The 7,181-nt window shown below is 37.8% G+C and overlaps 1 long non-coding RNA gene across 4 annotated transcripts; it reads left to right on the forward strand.

Annotated features, from left to right (window-relative positions):
* Positions 1-1,903: 1,903 nt before the first annotated feature.
* On the forward strand, positions 1,904-6,837 carry LOC141600381 (uncharacterized). Of its 4 annotated transcripts, XR_012524302.1 has the most exons (6): positions 1,904-2,225; positions 2,701-2,752; positions 4,134-4,261; positions 5,089-5,176; positions 5,311-5,379; positions 6,524-6,837. It is a non-coding gene; the product is annotated as an uncharacterized LOC141600381 (long non-coding RNA). The 4 variants fall into 4 exon arrangements; XR_012524304.1 differs by lacking the exon at positions 4,134-4,261 and having other exon boundaries at positions 1,905-2,225; XR_012524303.1 differs by lacking the exon at positions 2,701-2,752 and having other exon boundaries at positions 1,905-2,225.
* Positions 6,838-7,181: the final 344 nt, after the last annotated feature.

The raw sequence follows: 7,181 nt of genomic DNA on the forward strand, positions 1-7,181 counted from the left end.
CGTTGTCGATCTCCTCAGTGAATTGAGAGGCTATCCTCTTTTCATGACAGCTTTGATTGGGGATGCAGGAATTGTGACTGTTTTCCCGTTGAAGAGGACCCTAATTTTCTGGTGAAGGATAGATGGTGACGGCTTTGGAAGCATGGATCCAAGGGCGCCCTAGAAGCATGTTGAATGATGCATCGATGTCGACTACTTGGAAACTGGAAGGTCTCTCCAACGGTACTGTTGGGATGGTTAGGGTGATAACGCCTGCAACCTTACGAAGAGTACCGTCGTAGGCACGAACTCCTTGATTGGTTAGGACTAGGTCAGCTTCCTTGCTCCCTAGTTTATGAGCTGTTTTGAGAGGAATGACGTTTATTGCAGATCTGTCATCCACCACGACCATGGGTATGATCTTTTTCAAGCATTGCACGGTGATGTATAGGGCCAAGTTGTGGTTGGCTCCAAAGGGAGGGATATCCTCATCGGAGAAGATGATTCAGTTGTTCATGTTAGGGACGTCCCTGGTCATACGGGCTACCACTTCTTCGGGTGAGGAGGTGGAAGACACTATCAGGTTTCCCAAGGCATGAAGCAAAGCCTATTGGTGCTCAAAGGATGTGGCGATTAGTTGCTAGATGGATATCTCAGCCGTGGCCTTCTGGAGTTACTTAAGAATTGAGTTCTCGAGAACACTAGGTTGAATGTCGATGTCTGGGACGATTTAGTCATTGATTGTTGGCAGATTGTTGGTTGTGTTCGGGCAAGGGCGTCTAGATCGAGTAAGGTGATCAATCTCTTTTGTTTGCTTGCCCTTTCCCGAGACAATGTAGACGTCATCTACGTCATCTCTCCAAATGCCGTTGATTTCAGGGTCATGAATGCACCTTGAAGGGCTATTCCTTGGAGGATAATTTTTGTGAGGGAAGGTTTTTGTGCGGGTAGTTTTTGTGAAGGTGATTATTATGATTTATGTTGTGAGGCGCGTGCCAGAATTGTCGTGGAAGTAGTCCATTTTGGAATTGGGAGTTTTGGGTGTTTGGAGGACCCTCCCTTGGACGCGGTGTAGGTGTTGGTGGGTTGAAAATTAGTAGGTGGTAAGCATCCTCGAGTCGGGTGATCTTCTCCGAGAGACTAGCTGTGGTTTTCTCGATTTGCTGAATCATGGCGAGCATAGACGCGGCGCTGAACACGAACATCCCATCTGGGGTGTCCATTCCCAAGGCATTGATCTCGTCCTCAATAGGCAAGATAAGATGTGAGCAGTCCAGAGTTGGTTTATCATCTGAAATGGCGTGAATTCCCAAAGGGTTTGTTTTGTTGTTTGGTTTTACTGGTGGAGGTAGGGGTAGTTCTCCTTTCTTGATCATGTCCTAGATAGTGTGCTTCAGCTTGAAGCAAGTTTCTGTATCGTGGCCCTTGCCCTGGTGATATTGGCAATAGGCGTTAGGGTTCCAAAAGCGAGTTTTTGTCACTTCAGGTGGGACCGAAGTAGGCCCGATTGATTGCAGTTTTCCTTGTTCCATGAGCCTCTTCATAGCGCTAGCGTAGGTCGATCCTAAGTTGGTGTATGACCTTTGGGGACGTTTAGCTTTCTTTGCATTTGGCTCGAGGAGGTTGACCTCGTCAATTTTGTTTGCTTGTTCGTAAGGATGAGATCTAGTTGATGTAGACCCCTGATAGCCTCTACCCGTGGTCTTGGCCAAGACGCCCTTTGCGCAGGTCATCCTCAATACGGGTCCCAAGGATTTGAAGATCCTGGAAGCACTAGTACAAAAACATTAAATTGCGGCGCCCTATTTGAGGCGTTTTATCTCAAACACAGCAAATAATAACTCAGTTTTTTTATTTTTTCGGAAAACACAATTTTTTAAGCGGGTTTATCTTAAAAACGCCTCACAAATGACATACATATGAGGCGTTTTGTCTTGAAAACGCAGCCGATAAAATCACCCTAAAATACCTCCCTCATCATTTAGTCAGTCAGTCCTCATATGCTCTCAAATCTCAATCTCTCATCACCCTAAAAATACCTAATCGCTCAAGACATCCACCGTCACTCGCCCAGCACCCTCATCCACTATCCTTTTGCCACTATAATTTTGGTACCAGCGCACTTTCTCATGCAGCCACGGGCCCACGATAGCCACGACGACAAAGGATGCGACAACCACAACACACGATGAGCGTTTGTCGGCGACTCATCTCCTCCCTTGACATTCTTCAGTCTCTTTTACATGGTATGATATTCAACTTGAATAATTTTAATTTAACTAATTAGGGTTTCTGGGTAGTTAGTTTTTCTTATTCGAATTATACAAATTAGATTGTTATGTGATGCTTGGTGTTGTTATTTGAAGTTAAACAAAGCATGGTTTCTGTTGCATTATAAGTATTAGGCTTAAGACGATTAGATTTGATAACTAGGGGTGATGAAATTAGGGGTTTTTACAGATTTGTTGTGTGATGTTTGTATTGTTATCATATTGTAGTCTTTTTTAGATTTGTTCTTGATAGCTTAACTAAGAAATGTCTTTTACAGAGTTGTTAGTATGGATATGTTCCTAAATTTGGGATTTAAGTGAATTAACCTTTGAATATACTGCACATGTACCGTCATTAAGCCTATCTGATTATGCTGTATAATACTTGAAATTTTCTTGACGACTTAAACCCGGGCATTTGAATTATCTATCATTCTGTTTCATTTTTCAGAACATAATGTCACTGATGACGGCCTTGGTTTTTGTTTATCTGTCCTATAAAGGTTGGTGTCATAAACTTCATTTCCTAGATGCTTAGTTTGTTCTATTCAGCACATATGCTCGTTTTCTTATCTTTTCTTACCAATTGATATCTTTTCTCTACACAACAATATGCTCGTCTGCCTACTTATGATTTGTATTTCGAGTCTGTTAAGCTTAACTTTGTATTGTAGCTTTTATACTATGTTTTGATTAGTTTGTAGGATGTTCAAATGTTGTTTGTAAAAATGGAAAGATTATTTGGTAGTTGTAGGAAATACTATAGAGTAAGTAGTGCTAAAGGTTAATTTGGTTGCAGAGGATCACTACTTCTGGTCACTTGCCCTTTCAATTCGTCTAAAAGTTACTATTCATAGAAGTTTATTTTCTTATATCCTATTATATCTTTAGAAATGTAATTACTTTGATTTCCTAGCTGAGCTTCATATTTTGATATTCATAAGGCATGCTTTTGGGTGTTTAATATATACCTTTTAATTGATGATGATTTTGATCAACCCTACTCATAATCCATGGTTGAAACGTGATTTTGAACTCCCCTGACATGTATTTATGAGGTTGTTATTTTGTTGTTTGATTATCTGTGATTGCATGTAAGCGTGTATTTCCATATGAATCCAGTACCTTTACTTGTTAGAACCTGATAATTGTATGTTGGTTATTATTTTTTGTTGGCGGGTTTTGGAAACCTCTTACCTTGAATATGCTCATATGCTTGAAATGCTTGCAAAAGTATATGTTCATTTTTTAAGCTGGACTCTACCTTTTCTTGTGAATTTCTTTATTCCCATACTTGGAATGTTCATAACATGTTGGATGATCAAGCTTTAATGTGTGGCCACTTTTCGTATAGCTTAGTGTACTGACTTAGTCGCATTTTCTTGAATAATTTGTGAATTGATTAAGTGTAGATTGTATGGATATTCCATGAAAGTGACATATTAACTATATGAACTACTAGATAAGAACAATTCTTTATTATATGATTAAGTTTATGTGAATAAGCTCCTTGGTGCTACGGTTGCACCAAAAGGAATGGTAAACTAATATACTCTAAAAAGGGAAATTTTAAGAATTAAAAACGAAAAGAACTAATAAATTTGTTATTAGCTACATTAGTTTTTCACTGAATTTGTTATTAGCCAGTTAAAAGGAAAAAAGAGGCCTACTGCCTACATTATTTTGCATACCAAATAGAAGCTACTGACAATGAATTTTGATTTTGCTAGTTCTCTTTCCTGCCACTCAAACATCAGTGCCGTAAACATGGCATGCTAGAGTAAATTTTTATTTAGAAATGACTCATTTCTTGGTGAAGTACTCCTCAACAATTAGGCTCCTAAGAAACACTCTTATGCTAATTCTTGTTATTGATCCATGTAGCTATGGTTGGAGTATTATCCGTCAAGCCGGTTAAGTATTTTGACTCAGGTGCATTAGGTGATGGATGCGCACAAGAACTAGCTGCTAAGTGTCAATAATGTTCCTGAGAAGTACTCCTCAACAATCAGGTTCAATAAAAGATTTTGAATTTTACCAAGTTCAATTAATAACCTACTCGAGCAGCTAGTTTGTTACAGTTGTGATGTTATATTCTGTGTCAAAACAATCATCTAAGAAATTTCTTTCTTGCACTAGTTTGATAAGAAAAACAATTCATCGGACATGTATAGTGCCATGATGCTACTTTAGATACTAAATAATCATCTTAATCGGCCTCGTCGACCAAGATAGCTAGCCACCACTTCCACCACGCACCACCGTCCACCGCGCAGCTCGACCTGCCACCATACTGGTAACTTCCGCACACCACCGACCGTTTTCGTGTTCTTTCTCCTCAGGTTTTTACCCTAAATTTTGTTTCTCAATACGGATATTATCTGTTGCTTAGTATATTTCTATTGAAAGTATTGATCTTTGAGTGAATTGTTGGTATATTGGCTGATGTGTTTGAGTTACATGGTAATTACATTAGGATTTTCTTTTTTCCTGTCAAATTTTCATTGCCATTGTACCACTAACTACCGCGCACCACTGCAAGAACTAAATAAAGTTTGAATATAGCTGACATCACCTTTGTTCTCTAATTCTTCATTTACCATTTAAATAAATTAGGGTTTTGATTGTGAGTTTGTTCCCTTTTACCGATTTTGATTTTTGTTGTATAAATGATTTTGTTTATTATACTCCCTCTATCCCACTTTTATTGTCCTACTTTCCTTTTTGGGAAGGGAACAATAAAAATGGGATGGAGGGAGTATAAAATTTGAATATGCTTGTCAATCTGGTCAATTTTAATCACGAACCCTAAATTATTTTCACATGAACTGTGTTTCAGGTCCATGCCGGGGAGTTCATGACCAAAAATTGAAAGAAAGATGAGCTGTCCAATGGTCTTTTTTACGGTTATTCTTTTTAAGAGAAATGTGAGTTAGGGTGTTTTGGATGCGTCTATCTTACGTAGTGAACTACTGGTTTGTCTAATATGATTAAGAGGAAGCAAGGGGATATTGATGTTCACCTTTTTTATTGGTTTTGGTTTTGGTTTTGGTTGTTGCAGTTAATTGCTCGGTTTTCAAGGTGTTTGTTTGTGGAGTACTAGAACATGGAGATTGATGTTCAATGCGAGGTATCGTTCTTTCATTTAAGATCTATTTTATGTCGTCCATGGCCACTTAAGTTTGAATCTTGTGATTTTCAGCACTTTTAATTGACATACAGGATTGCACCTACTGCTCAGTGTCTTAGTTTATGACGATTTTGTTAAGATATTTAGAAATTGGATAGATGAAATTGATGTTTGAATTGTTGTGGCATTTCTTATTGGAACGCATGTTGTAGTGCATATCAGGACTGCATATTATAGACAAATAAGTGTCAGTTTTGTTATGCTAGTAATTAATCTAAAATTATAGTTTAAACGTGCTGAGTAGTGAGCAGTAGTTGATGGATTTATACTTATGTCATTTCCACTATTTATACTATGTACTTTGTGTTGTCCGGAACTTAAGACATGAATACGGTACTTGAACACTTCTATTAGCCAAACACAAAGGACATGTCATTAGACCGTCGAATTAGACACTAGGACACACCCATTTGTTGGCCCTTCTTAATGAGTTTGGCTAACCCAGCCAGCAACTCATTTTGAAATCTGATGTAACTAAGATGAAAGTGATGATAGGATGATTAGTTTCCTTGCCTAAGTAGTTGTTAGAGTTTCTCATTGTTTGTGGTCTTTCGACTTTAGACCTCAGGTTACATCGATTGTGATGATAGGATGATTAGTTTCAATCTACTCTGTCCAATGGTCTTTGTGCCACGATGGTGAGCTGTAAATCCTTGCGTTTTCAGTAATGTGTTAGTGCTCCTGCTCAGTGTTGCAGAAGCTAATACAAATCTTTATTGTTCTCTTTTCTTAATCTATAATACAAATTTCACTCTTGGTATGTTCTTTTTTAAACATTTGTAATTTATCTTACATTCTTACTAAGAGGGGTATGAATCGTATTGGATTAGTTATCTATGCAAATGTGTTCTTTTTCTACACAGACGTCTGGTTTCAACTTTCAAGCGAAGAAAGATTTCTATTTTTCATTAAATGTACGCATTGGATTCTATTAACTTGTAGACTTTTGTGAAATTTGTGATGCTACTGAATCTTGTGTATCTTTATCTTTAGTGTCACAAAGTATTGCAGAAAATTATGTTTTCAACTACTGTTTTAACTACAAACATGTTGTGCATTTTTGACATGCCAATTGTGTTGACAGTTCCGCTGCAACTGTCTCGCACTCCAGGAAAATCACTTTGAGCGGTGAACATTTGGAGAGGTGACATAAGAGCTGGTTTGTTGAACGAAGGAGTCCTATAGCCGTAGTATACTATGGGGTCTTTATGTTTTAGAAGCTTGAGATTAGAATCAAACTTGAGTTACTTTTTAATTTTGTATTTTAGTGCCATTGTAATTAGTTTTGAAGTATTGTGTATTTGTATGTGTTTTATTCTATTTGATGTATGAATGAAAATAATGTAAGATTGTTATTCTATTTGATAGCTATTATATTTAAATCATTTGTTTAGATCATTTTTTTTTTTTTAAAAAAAATAATTTTTTTTTTAATACCTATTTGCGGCGTTTTGTTAAAAAAAAACGCCTCAAATAGCCTATTTATTTGCGGCGTTTTTTCAAAAAAACGGCGCAAATAACCATTTATTTGCGGCGTTTTTTTAACGCCGCAAATAACTTGGTGGGGATGGGCTGCGGTCCCCCCACCGGCGGAGTGGATTACTTGTTGCGATGGGTAATCCGGCAAGGCTACACACTTCGGTGTGTAGTCAGTTACTGTGGAGGATGATCAGCCGGTTACATTGTTTGTTTGTCTTACCTTGATTGAACGGTACTGACCCCGTGTTGTTGTTTTGTAAAAC

The sequence above is a fragment of the Silene latifolia genome, chromosome 9, assembly GCF_048544455.1.
Source record: "Silene latifolia isolate original U9 population chromosome 9, ASM4854445v1, whole genome shotgun sequence".
NCBI lineage: Eukaryota > Viridiplantae > Streptophyta > Magnoliopsida > Caryophyllales > Caryophyllaceae > Silene > Silene latifolia.